The sequence below is a fragment of the Scleropages formosus genome, chromosome 2 (genome assembly GCF_900964775.1).
Source record: "Scleropages formosus chromosome 2, fSclFor1.1, whole genome shotgun sequence".
In the NCBI taxonomy this organism is placed as follows: domain Eukaryota; kingdom Metazoa; phylum Chordata; class Actinopteri; order Osteoglossiformes; family Osteoglossidae; genus Scleropages; species Scleropages formosus.
Genome location: NC_041807.1, coordinates 10,577,450 through 10,594,217, shown reverse-complemented (window position 1 = coordinate 10,594,217; position 16,768 = coordinate 10,577,450). Strand labels below are relative to the sequence as shown.

Here is a 16,768-nt window from a genome sequence, read left to right as displayed (position 1 = left end):
GCTCTTCAAAGGCAGACCTGGAGCACGGATGAAAGTTAGCACCCAGCGCTAGAACGCCCCGAGTCGCTCCTTCTCCGCAATTAAAAATAAACTGGCCGCATAAAAGCGGAGCGGATGTCGGACGTCCCAGCAGGGCCGCGCACAAAGAGGCGGCGCTGCCTGTGGACGCCCGCTCTCGGATCAAATGCTTATCCCAGCTGAGCCTTTAACCCCTCAATCACTCAGAAGCCAGCGAGCCCCAGCCTGCACCACAATTTACATCACAGCAGTTCTGCCAGAGGTTACCTTGGCATGAGTTACTGGTACGGTAAATGTCAGGATACCCACAATGCATCTTCTCAGCCCTGTCAGTGTATTAAAGGTTTGCAGGATCTCCAGTATCTCCCCCCAAATCAGTACCTTTTGTTTTGCCACCATATTGTCTAATAATTTAAGAGGGTCTCAGGAGGAATGCTGCTGTTGTACCCTGAAGCCACTTCAGTTTCTGTAGAAAACATGACAGCAGTACAGAACTGTGTCCACAGACATATTATATATGCCATGCTTTATGTCTCTTGCTGCTACAGAGAAAATGTCAATCTATTCAATGTGTCAGGTTGGAAAAGGTGCAAATGGCAACTGCGACAGATTGGAACCCTACCTGTGGTGTACCATTCTCAGTCTAGCATCCAATGCTTCCTTAATAGGAGCCACATAACTGTGATTCTGTCCTAGAATATGTGGTTACTGACAGTCGCTGTTAAGAGTATACAGTTTAAAAGAGGAGCTGATGTAGTCAGCCGTTTCAGCAACAAACACTAGAATAAATTCACCTTGATCAAAAGCGTTCAGTACTACAGCTCTTTGTCTCACCCGGTGGGCTGTTTACTAGTATGAGGGAAGGAAATCCAGGGCTTTGTGCACACTCATCCCTCTGTGGTTTGGCTTTGGTGAATGTAAGGAAGACGAATAGACAAAAACCATGAATTTGTTGGTAATCTAGGCTGTTTCCAACACCAGGGAGAACTGGAAGAGATGAGACATTGGCAGTATCCAGCAGAACGTTTCCAAAAATCAGAGCTGTCAACACAACCAGAGTTTATTCCTTCAAGCGGAACACGGTAGAAAGTGGGGGGAAAAAAAAAAAAAAAAAACCACAACGGGGTAATGAGGCACTTCCTGTATGCAGTTGGGGTTTTGACAGATTAAAAAGTCACCAGACCAGAGTGAAGAATCACAACTGGCCAGACTGAAGAAAGACACCACAGGACAAACATTTAAGGGATACACAGACCAACTTCTGCCATTTACTCATTAAAATCAAGAATAAAAGGGAGGATCTGCATGGTCATTACATTCCAGCTCTGGACAGAGCTGGATTTCCCCTTTTTATTGGTTATGATTGATAAACCACACTATGCAGAACATTTCTTCAGACATACTTGCTACATAGCACAGCTCACAGCGGGTCAGCCCAACACATCTGTAGAAGATGGATTTAGACTTTCCACATTGTTCTTGAGCACACGGACACCAGCTGGAGGTTCCGGAATCAGAAGCACGAGAGCCAATCTGAAAATGCAAGGGAGAGGCCAGTAGAACTTGGAATATCTCAATGCTAATAATATTCCCATGAGCCAGTCCTACCCTGGGAGAAAAATAGGAACAAGAACAGCTTGAAAACCCTAGAGATGAATGGGGGGGAACCAAAATCCACTGGGGTCAGCAATAGCAAAGGCAAGCAGCCCATGTGATCTGCATTTCATTGTTTATCCTGCCTTTAGAATTGAACAGAGGTAGCAAAGTCTAAAATGAGTCTAGTTTTTATATTTAATTACAAACATTTCTAGCTCCTCCATGTCCCACTACAGTTGTCAGTGGAGTGGATCCTCTTTACTGGGGCAACTGGAGAGCAACACAGTCACCTGGCCTGGTCTGGCAGCTGTCAACAGGCACTCCAACTATAGTCACAGCACTGATATGCTGACCTCGTTCTCAACCCGGGGGGCTCGGGCAGCAACTCCGCACACGTGCCAGCGGCACCAAGAGCGCCCCTACCCCGACAGAGACCACATTTCACACTAACTCCATAGGACACCCAAAACTAAAACGCTTAAATCAGAATGCAGAGCTGGTGTCTTTGCTTGTGGCAAACCCCCAATTTCACATTAAATGGCTGTGCATTCACTTCACCTTCCCTTTGTTACCCCAACAATGCATAGGACTGCAGGCTTACAGTGCTGCAGACGTTGGCCTTTTCATAATGGAAGTGCCGCCAAGCCAAGAGTTCAAGAACCTACCTAAAATTTCAGTCTTCTTCACACTCAAATTATATGCAATTCTCTGGTAAGGGGAGAGAAAGATCACATCTTAAGCAGTCGTTCCCTCCAGCTTTCTCTACGTAGTTAGCGGAGTTGGTGAGACTTACACATACAGACTGGTCCAAGCTTTAAAAGACACAGCTAAAAGTTGACTTAAGTCAAATGGGAGGTGAATCAATCAGGGGGGTAGTGAGAAAGCTGATGTCATGCAGTTATGGCCAGACCTTTTTGCATAACGGAAGGGAGTAGTTACAAACTTTTTGCAAATACAGACTATTAAATATTTACGCTCACTTACCAAGTTGTGTTAACTTAGAAGGGGAACACTGGCACAGCAAATACCACTGTCTCAGTTCCTGGGCAGCGCAAGACGACATGGGTTCGATCACAGTTTATTTTGTATGTTCGTCCCATGCTTGTGTGGGTTTCCTTCAGGTGCTCTGGATTCCTCCCACAGTCAAGCATTTCAAGTGAAGTGGTTATTCTTAATTGCCCGTAATATGTGCGTGTGAGAGCACGCAAGAGAGAACTGCTCATCTACACACCAGAGCAAGAATGTAAGTACTGTAATCTACCATTGTAAGTCTCGGCTTTTCAGGAAGACACACCGATTACATAAGGTCGGACTTATTTACCTAAAAATGACAAACTGAAAAAGGAGAAAAGCAGGTGGTTTGATTTAACACACGCACTGCACAAACTAGGACAATCAACGCTTCTTGCAGACTGTCTGATAATGAATCCAGACTTCACATTTTCACACAACCAGAACTGCGCTATCATTGTGCAGTATTATTGGGAGGCTATTTACACCCAACCACACCTCAGTGTCCAAATTCTGCCCATTTTCCAGAACTTTGCAAGATACAAATGAGCAGTTCTTGAAGGGGAAAATCAACCTCTTTTCACATCACTCCTCTGAAATGTCGCTGGGTGTGTATAGATCCCGCAAGATATTTCTACATTTCATCTGTACAAAAAGATAGATGGCACAGAGCATCAAAGAAAGAAAGTGCGAAAGACTTAACATGCAAAGGAAAGCCTTACATGAAAAACATTAAGCGATGACATGTATACAACTCCCTTGAAAGGTCAAACTATTACAAATGAGTGATTCATTGCTTGCAATGTCCAGTTCTGCTCATTTAAATGAATACAAGATCTTCAGGAAAAAGCTCATTATGCAAGTGAAGCATATACATATAACATCCTCCAAACAAGTTTTTAAGCCAACTTCTCCATTTATAGCCTGTTGTTCTTAAAGAAGATGGTAGGAGTATTCTTCAGAGTTATCTTTCTGATCTGAATTCATCACATCTCTTTGGTGCTCCAGCAGTAATTCCTGCTGTATTTCAACAGGAGCAGCAAGGCTCTTCCTCCCAACACACATGTTCCTACCAGACCTTGACAGCTACTATGCTCATTTGCAATGACAACCGTAAAAGTGACTAATGGACTATTCAGTGCTCCCTTTGCATATTCAGCTACATTTTTTTCCTGCTACCGAGATCCTGTAGTACTGCACTTGTCAAACCCCTTTAAAACAAACACACACACACACACACACACACACACACACACACACACACACTGAAACCGCTTGTCCCGAGTACAGTCGCAGCGAACCGGAGCCTAACCGGGCAACACAGGGCGTAAGGCTGGAGAGAGAGGGGACACACCCGGGACGGGACGTCAGTCTGTCGCAAGGCACCCCAAGCAAGACTCAAACCCCAGACCCACCAGAGAGCAGGACCCAGTCAAACCTGCTGCACCACTGCACCCCTTCCCTTTAAGAAACAGAATCCACTAAAACTAACTGGTAAGAACAGAAAGGAAGTGGACTTGTATCCCCGGTCCTTGCACCCACCATCATGCAGCAATACAGGGACACTGGCCTCCGAACACCAAAACTACTACAGAAGTAGTTAGCATTTAAGCGGAAATTAGCCCAAGACTTCCAGAGCTGTAACTTCGAGCAGAACTGCTTGACCAAGACCGATTGTGGCTGCCGAATAGAGTACAGTGCCATCCTGTCATACCTGTTTTACCTCAACATCAGCAGTACCAGCAACTGTTCATTGTGTGATGGCTGCAAGTTAGATTACAGTTGGACAGCTACAAGCGTGATTCATTGCTATGGACAACGAAGAATTAAAATTAGACACAATCCAAGAGGGAATTTTTTTGAAATATGTCACACCCAACAATATATCCAGTTTTGCACTAAACTGAGGTTTTACAGTGAAAGTATACAGCACACAGATACTGAGGTCCTTTAATGTACACAGAAAATAAATGCAGGGTAGAAAGTGAGTTTAGAGCCATAACTAGCCTTTTATGTCTCCACTTACAGAAAGGCAAACCTGCTTTCCTATAACATTTGAGTATTTGTCACTGCTGCACTGCTATCCATCACTGCCAAAAATTGATGGTTTGCATGAAAAAAAGAAACAAAATACACACTTGTGTCGATTAGGCTGAGTCCACCTCATTTGATGAGAAATTTTGAACCTGCAGCTGTGGTCCTGATATTCCATTTGTGTTGGATTTCTCACTTCTTTTGTGAGCTCATCCTTGGATAAATGGTAGTCAAAATTTAAGTAACCAATCAAATTCTCTTGTCCATCACATGGTTATAAGTGAAAAGTCAGCCTTAGAAAGGTTGGGGGGGGGGAGTATATAGCTATAGCGTTGCATGTGTCAAGTAAAGAAATGGAAATTAAGCAGCACTAAATAAGATAGCACTGCGTAAGCGTCCAAAACTCCTCTCGGATGCAATGGTCTTGAGCAATATATGAAATGCCAAGAGTGGGCTGAAGTTGAAGTCTGAAGGATTAACAGTGACTTGTGCAACTGTCAGGAGATCAGGAAATAAATTTCTCTGAAAAGCATTAGTGTTCTGAGGCCCTTCTGAAATCTTCAACAGCTCTGAGGCACACAGAGAGCTCATTCCACCAGTCTGAAGCCAATACTAAGCACCTACAGACTTTCAGCTTTGGACCTTGTTCGAGTGGAACATCAAGCAGCAAGAGGAGAAGTGCTTTCTTCTCCCTGGAGTGTAGGGAGTGATCTGTTCCTCTCAGGTTATCAGAAAGGAGTAGTGGTCCTGAGCCGCATAACGCTACTGTTGCAAGAGCAGTGATTACCGCAAACTACAATGTCTTCTCACAGGTACAGTGGGTGGCACAACTGGTAGCGCTGCTTTTTCATAGCACTTCGGTGGTGCGACAGCACGTGGTTTCAATCTCCACTCAGTTTGTGGAGAGTTTGCAATTTCTCCCATTTGTGTGGGTTTCTTCCCACAGTCCAAAAGACATGTGGTTCAGGCAGAATGGTGATTTTAAGTCACCCATAGTGTGTGAGTGACACTGTTTTACTGATGTATGGATGAGTGACCCATTGTAAGTAGTTGTATCTAGCAGTGTAAATCACCTTGGTGAATAAGGTGTGTGGGCTGATAACACCACATAAAGCTCACTGGAAGTCGCTTTTCTCCAAAGCATCTGCTAAATGAAGTAAATGTAACGTGGGTAAGGAAGTCCTCATGAGAGGAAACGTCCACAACTTGATGTCACCTTCGCTTGTTCAGAAGCGTAGACAGCAATCCATTAAATCCCTTCAACTCATTCAAAAACCTCTCCTTTGGCTTTTCGGTAAAGCACTTAATTCTCCACGTCTAACGCTAACCGTTGCAGGATAAAACACCATTGTGTTGATAGTGTGTACACATGTGTTAATGTTAGAGAATTTTACCTGTACGAGTAGGGAGGAAAAATAGTCAGCGAGGTGATTTCTGTGATTTGTCAAGTTCTACAGTGCTCGTTGCACACACCATCTAAAGTGCGCGAGTCATGTCTGCCGTTTTCACTTCGCAAAGCCCAGAAGCTGCCCCGACGCATCCCTGGCAGCCAGCAGCCTGACGCGCCGAAAGGAAATGAGAAGGTCTTTGAGTCCAGCCTGAACGGTCCCCTTCGAGGCTTTACTGGAAGGGTGGTGACGAGCGGGAAACACCACTTCGCCACGGAAAACACTCCATGTTGCTGCCTGCAAATGCTGCCCAGGTTTTTGTAAGGTTGTAAAACGGATGAATGCACTGAGGGAAATAAACAGAATTGAGACCTTTCTAAAACAGCCCAACAAAAACAAAGATGCAGCTGCGATGTGACGCAGAGGGAACAGCACAGTTCTTAGGGATGAACAAAAGCTGCGCCGTTTGCCATGGGCTCTAGACGCTGCACTTGGACCAGCCATTACTGGCACAGGCAAGCAATGGTGCCAGTACCATGGCCATGAGGACCATTGAATACACTTTGCCTCAACAGTTCTAACAAATCTGAGAGAGAGAGAGAAGGGGGGGGGGGGGGGGAAATCAACTGAAAGCACTTGATAATTCACTGGTTACCACAATGCAGGGTCATGGTGATCTGGCACCTGTCCTATATGCAGAGGGTGCAAGATGTTCACCCCAGACAAAGGTGGATCTCTCACTCTACGGGCACTTTAGAGTCATCAGTTCACCTGGAACACATCTTGACACTGTGGGAGGAAATTGAAGCACCTGGAGGAAACATGTGCACATATGGAGAGAACCTGCACATTCCAAAGAGACTGATCAAACCAATGTCCGACTGCCCAGAACCAAGAGTAACCAGTGCTACCTGCTACTCCACCATGTCACACCACTTTACAGTAACCTGCCTGCCAAGTACAGACTGAACCAGCAAGACAGAGGAGTAGCTCTAACCACTAGGCTACCAGCTGTCTTCGACACAAAGGTTACAGGTTCAAATGTCACCTTCAGCTGCAGTACCCTTGAGCAAGGTACTTACCCTAAAATTGTTCCAGTTAAAAAAAAAAAAAAAAAAAAAAGTTACCCACCTGAATAATTTGTAAATAACTAAATAGCCTAACACTGTTTTGGGAAAAGTAACAAAAAAAGAATAAATGTTAATTTAATGTTCACTTAACAGATGCTTTTCTCCAAAGCAACTTTCAATGAACTCTATGTAGGGTTATCAGCCCACACCTTATTCACCACGGTGACTTACACTGCTAGATACAGTACTTACAATGGGTCACTCATCCATACACCAGTGGAACACACTCTCTCTGTCACTCACACATTATGGGGGAACCTGAACAGCATATCTTTGGACTGTGGGAGGAAACCTACGAAGACACGGGGAGAACGTGCGAACTCCACACAGAATGAGCAAGGATCGAACCCACGTTCTCTCGCACCACCCAGGTGCTGTGAGACGGCAACGCTACTCGCTGTGCCACCGTACCGCCCAATTAAGGTCACTTGTGTTCTCTGCACTGGGTTCTCCCTCGAGAACCCACACATTTACACTTCTAGATACAGTAGGGGGGGGTGCAAAATCCTCAAACCAAAAAGTCACATTAGGCCCAATAGGCACCAATTTCAACCTTGAAGCTGGGTGTAGGTTTGATGCTGGTGGGGAAGGTGATGATAAAACGGCAGGACAACAGGAGGCTGAAAGTCAGCACACCAGACCTGTTTAAATAGCTGCTGGTGCTGCCCTGAGGCACCTTGTCTTTACTCCCTTCTGGACAAGAATTGAGAAAGCACAGACTTCCCTGCATTAGCAGCACCCTATTTGCTCATACACTTCTTGAAAGGTTAAAGAAGAGTATAAGTGGCATAGCTCAAAACATAAAGGATCGTCTCAGCACTAAAACCAAAAGAAACCCTAGGTTCCTTAGTGAAGGCCAGTCCAGTTTGAATCCGAAAAGGTCATTGTTGTGCCTCCATCCATCCATTTTCTTTCCCGTTTTACCTTCTAGGGTCATGATGGCAATAGGGAGAGTAGAGAAGCCCAGACGTCCCAGTCCCCCGCAACTTCCTCCATCTCAACCCAGGGGATCCCCGGCCGCTCTCAGGTCAACTGAGAGCTATCATCTCTCCAGGGGGTCCTTGCCTGACCTCGGGACCTCATCCCAGTTGGCCGTGCCTGGTATACCTCCAAAGGGAGGCGTCCAGGAGTTATCCCTACCAGAAACCTCCATGGAAAAGTAAACAAGAGAACGTTTACCCTGCCTGGAATAGGGTCACCGAGACCTACCCCTGAAGCCAGGCATGGGGGTAGCATTCCTAGGCGAGCGCCTGGTGGCCGGGCAGCCCACGTAACCCGGCCGGGCTCAGCCCGATAAGGCAACGTGGGGGGGGCCATGTGGGCCCACCACCCGCAAGGTCCAACATGGGGGTTGGGTGAGATGTATCAGCTGGCAGGAGCGGGCAGGATGGCTCGTGGTGCCGCGGCCCCTTGTAACAGAAACTGGCTCTTGGCATGTGGAATGTTGTGCCTTACACTGTTAAAATGACGCCTTGGTGGCAAAGACAGCCTGGTCTAAATGAATGGCCGGTAAAAGGTCATCCAAAACAAAGGGGCTGGGCAAGTGGTGGTCAGTGAGGTTATTTCTTTTGGAAGGGGCTCAGAAAGACCAAAGGTCACCCAGAGTCTAACCGGTACCACCTACAGCCCGGGGGCCATAAACAAACAGTTTCTATGTACTGGATGTCTGTGGGACAGAGGGGGATGGGGGCAAAGCCCATCAGCTGTTGTGGGTGTGACATACTGCTCCAGTGGGAACGTGGGCCTCCCTCTGCGTGCGGCTCTCAGCGCAAACGCAAGACTTTGTAACTAAACTCCCCCATGCCATACACCTCCCTGCTGATCGAGGGTCCCACCCTCGAATGGCAGGGTGGGGGGCAGCTTAGGCCATTACTGTACTATATAGACATTACACACACTTTCTGAACCGCTTGTCCCATACGGGGTCACGGGGAACCGGAGCCTACCCGGCAACTCAGGGCAGAAGGCCAGAGAGGGAGGGGACACACCCAGGATGGGATGCCAGTCCGCCGCAAGGCACCCCAAGCGGGACTTGAACCCCAGACCCACCAGGGAGGAGAACCCGGTCCAACCCACTGCGCCACCGCACCCCCCATAGACATTACAGCATTCAACAATTTTAGGGTACACACAAAAAAAAAAAAATTCATTCTTTTACCACACCTTTTCTACAAAAGAATGTAGATCTCTGAAAACACCGCAAATATTGTACGCTGTTGATAAATTACTGTCCTGGAAGCTGTGGGTTCAAGGTGGAAAAAGGAAACCATGAAATCATTTAATACCTACATCATCATCTCCTGGTCTCTGAACAGCTCCACGATTTGTATTACGTCACAATTGCCTACTTTTGTCACGTGCGCCGCCCAAAAAAAAAAGGTGTCGGACAAACCGACTGTGTCGAGATCCACGCATCTGCATCTATAGCTCTTCGTCCATTGGGAAAGACGCTGTTCAACACAGAGTTGCATGTCCCTTCGGGAAAGGGTTTTTCCTCCAATTAATGAATTTAAATCATTTTATATGCGTACATGAGAGGTCGACCATGTTAACCCCTGATAGAAAATGGAAGCCTCTTCATACAAGGCAGTAATTACTAAAGCATCCAATTTAGTCCCTAAAGGGTCTAAACAGAGGGCATGAACTACAAACCAGTGAAAGTAAGAGGGGATTCTATTTCATTTCTAGAGTAATTATACCACTACTGCGGTCTGGCAGCATTATTTTTTTTTTTTAAAATAGTAGTTAGGAAGGTGACTTAATTGAGGAGCTGCTGCACTGTTGACAAAGGAGTCCTGAATGTTTGGATGATCCGCCATCCACGTCCGCCCACTCACATCCAGGCGTCTCAGTAACTGCTGACTTTCTTCGTTCAGGCCAGAAAGAATACGCAGGACTGCGAGGCTATCGGCTTTAAATTCAGCCCACATGACATTTCCTTCAAGTTTAATTGCTTCCACACAGTTTATATCTGCGAGTCACGCAAAGTCCCGAGTGGGGCAGCACGCCCCCATCTACAAAGGCGCTCTTGTGCCGCGAAGGTCTCAGGCTGCCGGTGAGGGCCTCACAACTCACACCCACACAGGCACTTACACACAGCTATCCATTTAGCAGATGCGTTTTGCCAAAGTGATGTACAGCTCAGCGTAAACAGAAGTGCATTTCGCCGACAGAGATGCAGACACCAAGTATGGCCACTACATCCAGAACGACTTTTCTCTCCGCCACGGCTCGTAACAAAGTCGAGATGAAATTCAAAGGGGATTGTGACAGGTGGCGCGATAGAAACTGATGGCGCTACAAGACAACCAGAAGCAGTGTGTGTCTACAGACCTGCTCCTGTATAACACATTTGGCTGGGAAACTGCTGCAGGGCACCATCAGGCCACAATACCACAGAAAGGGAGGGAGGAAAAGAAAAAGATCCAGAACATCCAGACTGGCACCATGTTGACAACCACCTGTTATGGGCACTCCACTGACAATGCAATCTGAGTATAGCTCTTATTTGCTGTAGGCAGCAAGCAACTGTTTAATCCCTTGGGTGGTGGAAACACCGGGGACCGGGACCCTGCTCAAGCCTACTTCCCACTTATCGACCCCCCCCCCCCATCTCCGGGTGCTTGGGAAATGACCCTGGCAAAAGCTCTGCAGGTCAGACCCAGGAGACGTTCCAACGCAAATCATACGCGTGGCCTACAGCTCACGTCCAGACCATGCAGTATGCGTCGGCCAAGTGGCTCCGCGAGCCCGTCAAAGCCAGCGGCGCTCTCGCTGAGGTCAAGAGGCAGGAGATGAACTTCCGCCTTGGCCGAGCTTGTGACGACTCATCGCTGGAAACAAACACCGCAGGAGGCACAGCCTGGTTTCCACACCCAAGTCTCCTGTTCCCGCTTACCTTGCGGCAAAAACCAAAAGGAGCTCAGAGAGCCCCAAAAACCTCAAAAGGACAAAGCAGCTTGTAAAAGTAGTTCCATTTCAAATTTTAGAATTAGACAGTGAAAGGGTTTCCAGCTTAACAAGGTACATTTTAAAGCTGTAAAGCAACTGCTTTGTTAGGTAAATATTGATGGCACAAAATTTGAAAGTACTGTTACACTGCGACTACAATACAATATGAAGACAGTACTTTAACATGTGCTGTCAAGGGAAACGGAGACCCAGGAAACTACGCTTCAAGTTCATACTATGATATCACAATAGGTTTACATTTGTTGCTTTTCACAAAAGCAGTCAGCAATGTTAGAGAACTTAGGATCGATTTACCCATTTATACAGCTAGGTCACATTTACGGGATCAATTCATGGTAAACTTGATAAAGGTACATACAAGAGCAGGAGGTAGAAACTGAACCCGGGGCCTTCGAGTACGAGACAACTAAGCACCATTCCTCGGGCGGAAGAACTCGGAGATTCAAATGACTGAGTTACCGGAGGGAGACTAGTAGGGCGACACATTAATGGCACGTTACTGAAACACAGCAAGGATATTTCTCCAGGAAAACTGGTCAGAGGATTTTATTTCTGCTCACAGAATACAATGGCATTGCTGAGCCCGCTTCAAAATCTAGGTTTTGACTAAGGTTTGTTGGCAGCCCTTCTCAAGAATGTGTTGTAGACAAACTCTTTCTGCAGTTTAATTGTTCCCCAGCAGTAAAATAAAAGCAACCTCACTTTGTATTTAACGTGAGGAACGCTGTGTGGTGGAATGACCTTCCCCTCTCACTCAGAACTGCGGTAACCATCTTCAAGAAGGGTCTGAAAACAACTTTTCTGGACCCATTTCGCCCAAGATCCCTCCAGTATGGCGTAAGTGTTCACGCGCCATAACTTCATGAGCATCACCAAATAAACCTTTACACAGCCGCTACTCCGGCATTGTATGAGATTTTTTTTATGTACACAAAAAAAATTGGTAGGAGATTTCAGAAGTCATCTATCCTGTGTTGTATACACCTACTCGAGCGATGAACATCAGCGCGTCAAGCAGAAGGTAACAAGGTATTTTCACTGAGATGTACGTCACTTTGGAGAAAAGCGTCTGCTAAATGAATAAATGTAAACACTGTCAAGCAACCAGGAGGGAATTGCAGGAGTTTGGATAAGACTCCTTACAAAACTTTGGTCTATTTTTGGCTCCTTGAAATACCTTCCCTAACTGCCATTATCCCAAAGGCACTGTAGCGATAAGGAAGAATCAGCTCTGAAGTTACTCCCCCTCAAATGTGAACAATTTCCAGCAAGGCGGTAGTCCTAGCCATAGCAGAGCTGCCATTGTTAAACGCAGGCAGGGGAAGCGCTTATCTCTCACATCTCTCACTAGTACCAGGACATTGAAACTTAAAGGGGCAATTTTAGTAATCGTAAACTTCCTTGAAACGGAATCCTAATTGTGTCCATTTCATCTCCTTGAAAACCAGTGACTCCGCACACAGTGATGCACGCGTGGAGGAAACTAACAGTGATGCCCAGTGACACATTGCGCAATCCTTGCACGATTCGGCACGTTCGCACGGAAGTGCGGCGCGAAACAGCATTGCTTTCCTTCGACAGCCAAACCCTTCGGTGAAATTAGGCAAGTGCCGTACGGCATCATGTAAAACAAGGTGCTGGTGTAATCGCGCCAGATGGCACTCAGGTATGTCTGTGGTCTCTGATGAGGGGGAAATTCTCCCGAAATCCCATGCATCACATCAAAAGGAGGAAGAGGAAAAACAAGATTACAGGTAAAGCTGTGCAGGAGGTCTTTCTGGACAGCAAACTCATTAAATTAGAGAGGCGTGTAGGAAAGGCATGTTTTGATGTGCTGGTGGGAAACTTGAGCAGAGAGGCTTTGAAAGCATTTCACACAGCATTAAAGTTCCTTGTAATTACAGGCTACGCTGGATTGGGGCTCAAGCCTGACACCTACAAACTCAAGCCTTCCCTTGCTCAACTGGGCATCGTACAGAAAACTTGTACCAGAATGCCCCCCGGAGCCAGGCTCCAAACCGGACCCCACGCTGAAGACCAAGGCTGCCCTGGGAGGGGGTGGGTGTGTAGACTGCAGTGCAACATTGATCTACTTTTATTACTTGTTTCCATAGCCCTCCCTCCCCCAGTCCCTGCATGCCAGGACAAGTTGTACAGATTCCCCACACAATGTGCCCTCTCCAACTTGAAGCCAGGTCGCTCAGCTCGCACGCACAGATTTATGCTACAATGAGAAGTGGGCATAAAATAGATGCCTTCTGAGACTCTTCTTGAACGCTCAAAGGGATTCAGCATCTCTGAGGGACAGAGGCAGTTCATTCCAGCACACTAGTGCCAAAATCTAAGACCCTAAAGACTTTTGATTTTGGACCCCATGAGTCAAACAACAAGCAGCCGGAAATGGTGAAGTGCAGTCTTTTTGCTGGGGTCTAGGGAGTAATCTGGTCCTGTAGGTATTTCAGTGATAGCCTTCTGACTGCCCTGTAGGCAAAAACCATGGTGATAAACACTTTTGGACATGTTCAACTCCTCAACCTTGAGGAGTCTTCCAGAACTCAAAGCCTCACCAGCTGCTTTTAAACTTGATTTAAATTCTGCAACCTGGTCTTAGACCTAGTCCTTAGTCAAACTACAAAGCCCTACACAGTTCACCTAAGGCATGCTGTTTAACTTGTTACATGAACCTCAGCATTTAGCATTCTTTTCTCCACAGCAACTTCCAATGAACACTGCATCGTGTCATCAGCGTCCGCCTTATTCACAACTTACAATGAGTCACTGATCCACATACCAGTGAAACACACTTCTCTGTCTCACACATAGACACAAGGTGATTAAGAGTCATCAATCCACCTGAACAGCATGTGTTTGGACTATAGGAGGGAACCAGAGCACCCAGAGGAAACTGGTACAGACACAGGGAGGACATGAAAATTCCACACAGACTAAGCAGGGATCGAACCCACGTCCTCTCACAGCATCCAGGTGCTGAGATAGCAGCTCTACTCCCTGTACCACCGTAACTATTTATTGTAGACAAAACACACAGCTGGCCAACTCATGCTCAAGGAATACGAACACTGCCATGTATAAAAACCCTGGTGCTAAAAACACGTGACATGTCATGTCACCAACGTTTACCTTGAACAAATCACTCACTTGAGCATATAACTACAAAAACAAGATCTAAGAAATACAAAATATGTCTGAGAAGCAAATGTAGTTGTCATTTAGATGTTTACCTGATTGTGGCATGAACCTCAGATTGGGTTTGTTACTTACATTACCTAGGCTTAACTGCCATACCTTACTGCCATTACCAGTCCCCAAATCACAGCAGAAGCCAACATGTTGAAAAAAAAGCATTGTGGGTAAACCTGCTGCAGGCAGCAATCCCACCCTGCGAGCCAAATACTGCATGAGTCAAGATCTAAGCCATGTTAAAAAGTCAGAACAAAACAGAATCCATCACCCCCCCCCCATCACTCTTAACAGGTATTGACCATATGCTCCAGATGTGATTGCACAGGTTCTAACCCCACAGATATAATGCAGCTGTGCTTCCTTGTACACATGTAGCACACCTGCATTTCACCAGTGTTAAATTAAAATCAAACTGCCTCATTCAGACAGCACAACCATCATCACCCGCATTCCTAAAACTTGTACTTTTTAAACTGTGTTCGACATGTGTATAACTAAAAATGCTGCCCTTGCACACTGGAAGACAGCACTGTGTGGCTTAAGGTTTCGCTGGAGACGAACTCAAATCAGCGTGTAGGTTGAGGTCACAAGAAATTTGAGTCGCCATTATGGGCGAACCGTGCCACAGCTAGAACTGAGAGCCATTGTTACCCTAAAGCTTAGGAGGGTTGCTGCCCTGTTGCGTATTCACACAGCACCCTACGACACCGTCCCCTGCGGAGGACCTCCGACTGCAGTTTCACCAAGACGCCGCGGTGCCCGAAATACGATCGCAGTTCCTGAAAAAGATCCAGGAAAGAAAAACCTGCCAAACACCGAGATCCTCTACGGAGACTCGAGCTAAAACACTTGTCTGCAAGGAAGCAGAGCATGGTACAAAACCACGGACAAACAGTCAAAACAGAGCCAGCGAGGCATTCAGCTGCTCACTTTGGCTGAAAGGAACACGATGGGGGCACGGGACCAATACGAGTTTGCGTCGTCACGCATAAACACTCCATTTCCAGCCTGAAGAGTCCATCGGATCATGTCTTTGTGTAACGGTACACTTACCTTGCAGTAAAGCAAGTACAGAATATGTGCGAGTACATATAACCTATGCCAAAGTGCACTCTACACACACAAATTTGAATACCTTCTATATAACATTTAATCTGCAGAAACAGAAACGTCACACTGCACGCGTTCGACTGAAGGAAAGATCAGCTGTATCCAAAATGACGGCGGATATGTTGAAAGTTAAAGTTTGACTGGATGTAGTTGTAGAAATGTTCAATTTCTCCTCTAGTGCATTAGAGATTTAAATCTTACATGGAAGTTTTAAAGACAAAAAAACGGCACAAACACTTTACAGACAACCTGTATGTAGTGCGTTACGCATCATAAGGTCATATTAGCAGCTGAACTGCCCTCAGTGTGTGTTACATTGCTCTGCTGTATAGACTGGTGAATGACTATAGGGAGTTCACTGTAGCATGTCCAGCATTATAAGTTACCTTCAGTAAAGATACCCACTAAAAACTACTTAATAGTATTTAAAGTAGTTAGAGCAAAGGTGGAATCAAACAGGAAATACCAGGCGACAAGATATCCAACCCTATCTATTAAAAGGGTCTCTAGTGTTACAATAATGTCAAAGTATGTCTGCAATGACAAACACGGTGTAAGTTATCGACCTGGGGTGATCCAAGTATTGTGCTAAATTAGCGGAAGAGGGCTACAAAACACTGGGTATTGGCCGACGCCGGTCAAATAACTTATAGTAACAGCTGAGACCATCAGAGTGGTCACACACACTGAGGGAGGAAGCCCATCGTTTCCTCCTAACAGTTACAAATGCACGTGCACACACACTTAAGGGAATCCAAGAAGTAATCCTGGCCAGGGTGAATAAATAGAAGGAAGAGACTCATTATGCTGAGTAACTGGGGTTTTCAGGATGGAACTGCAAACAAGGTGAAGTTCACAACATTCACATTTGCTTCTCCAAAGCAACCCATAGCACTTACAGTAAAAATGACTAATGGGTAAATTGGTGTATCAGTTCAGGGTTAGTCTGTGTCCCAGGGTACTACAGCAGGAGGTGGAATTCAAACCCGAGTCTTTCAAGTCCAAAGGTGGTGGCTCTTACCACTAAGCAACCTGCTGCCCCACCAAACCCATATTTGACTTTTGTTGCACTGTAACAGAGTGGAAAAATGCCACAAGTGATACAAGTGGCCATTTTAAATGCATTTACATTTATTTAGCAGATGCTTTTCTCCAAAGCGACTTCCAATGAACTTTATGAAGTGTTATCAGCCCACACACCTTATTCACCAAGGTGACTTACATTCACATTTATTCATTTAGCTGATGCTTTTCTCCAAAGCTACTTAAGGTTACAATTATTTACCCATTTTATAAAGCTGGGTA

At 46.0% G+C, this 16,768-nt stretch overlaps 1 protein-coding gene across 1 annotated transcript in view; it reads right to left on the bottom strand.

The window, feature by feature from the left end:
* Positions 1 to 16,768, bottom strand: part of wwtr1 (WW domain containing transcription regulator 1) — a 35,985-nt gene that overhangs the window by 17,600 nt on the left and 1,617 nt on the right. The window lies entirely within an intron of this gene.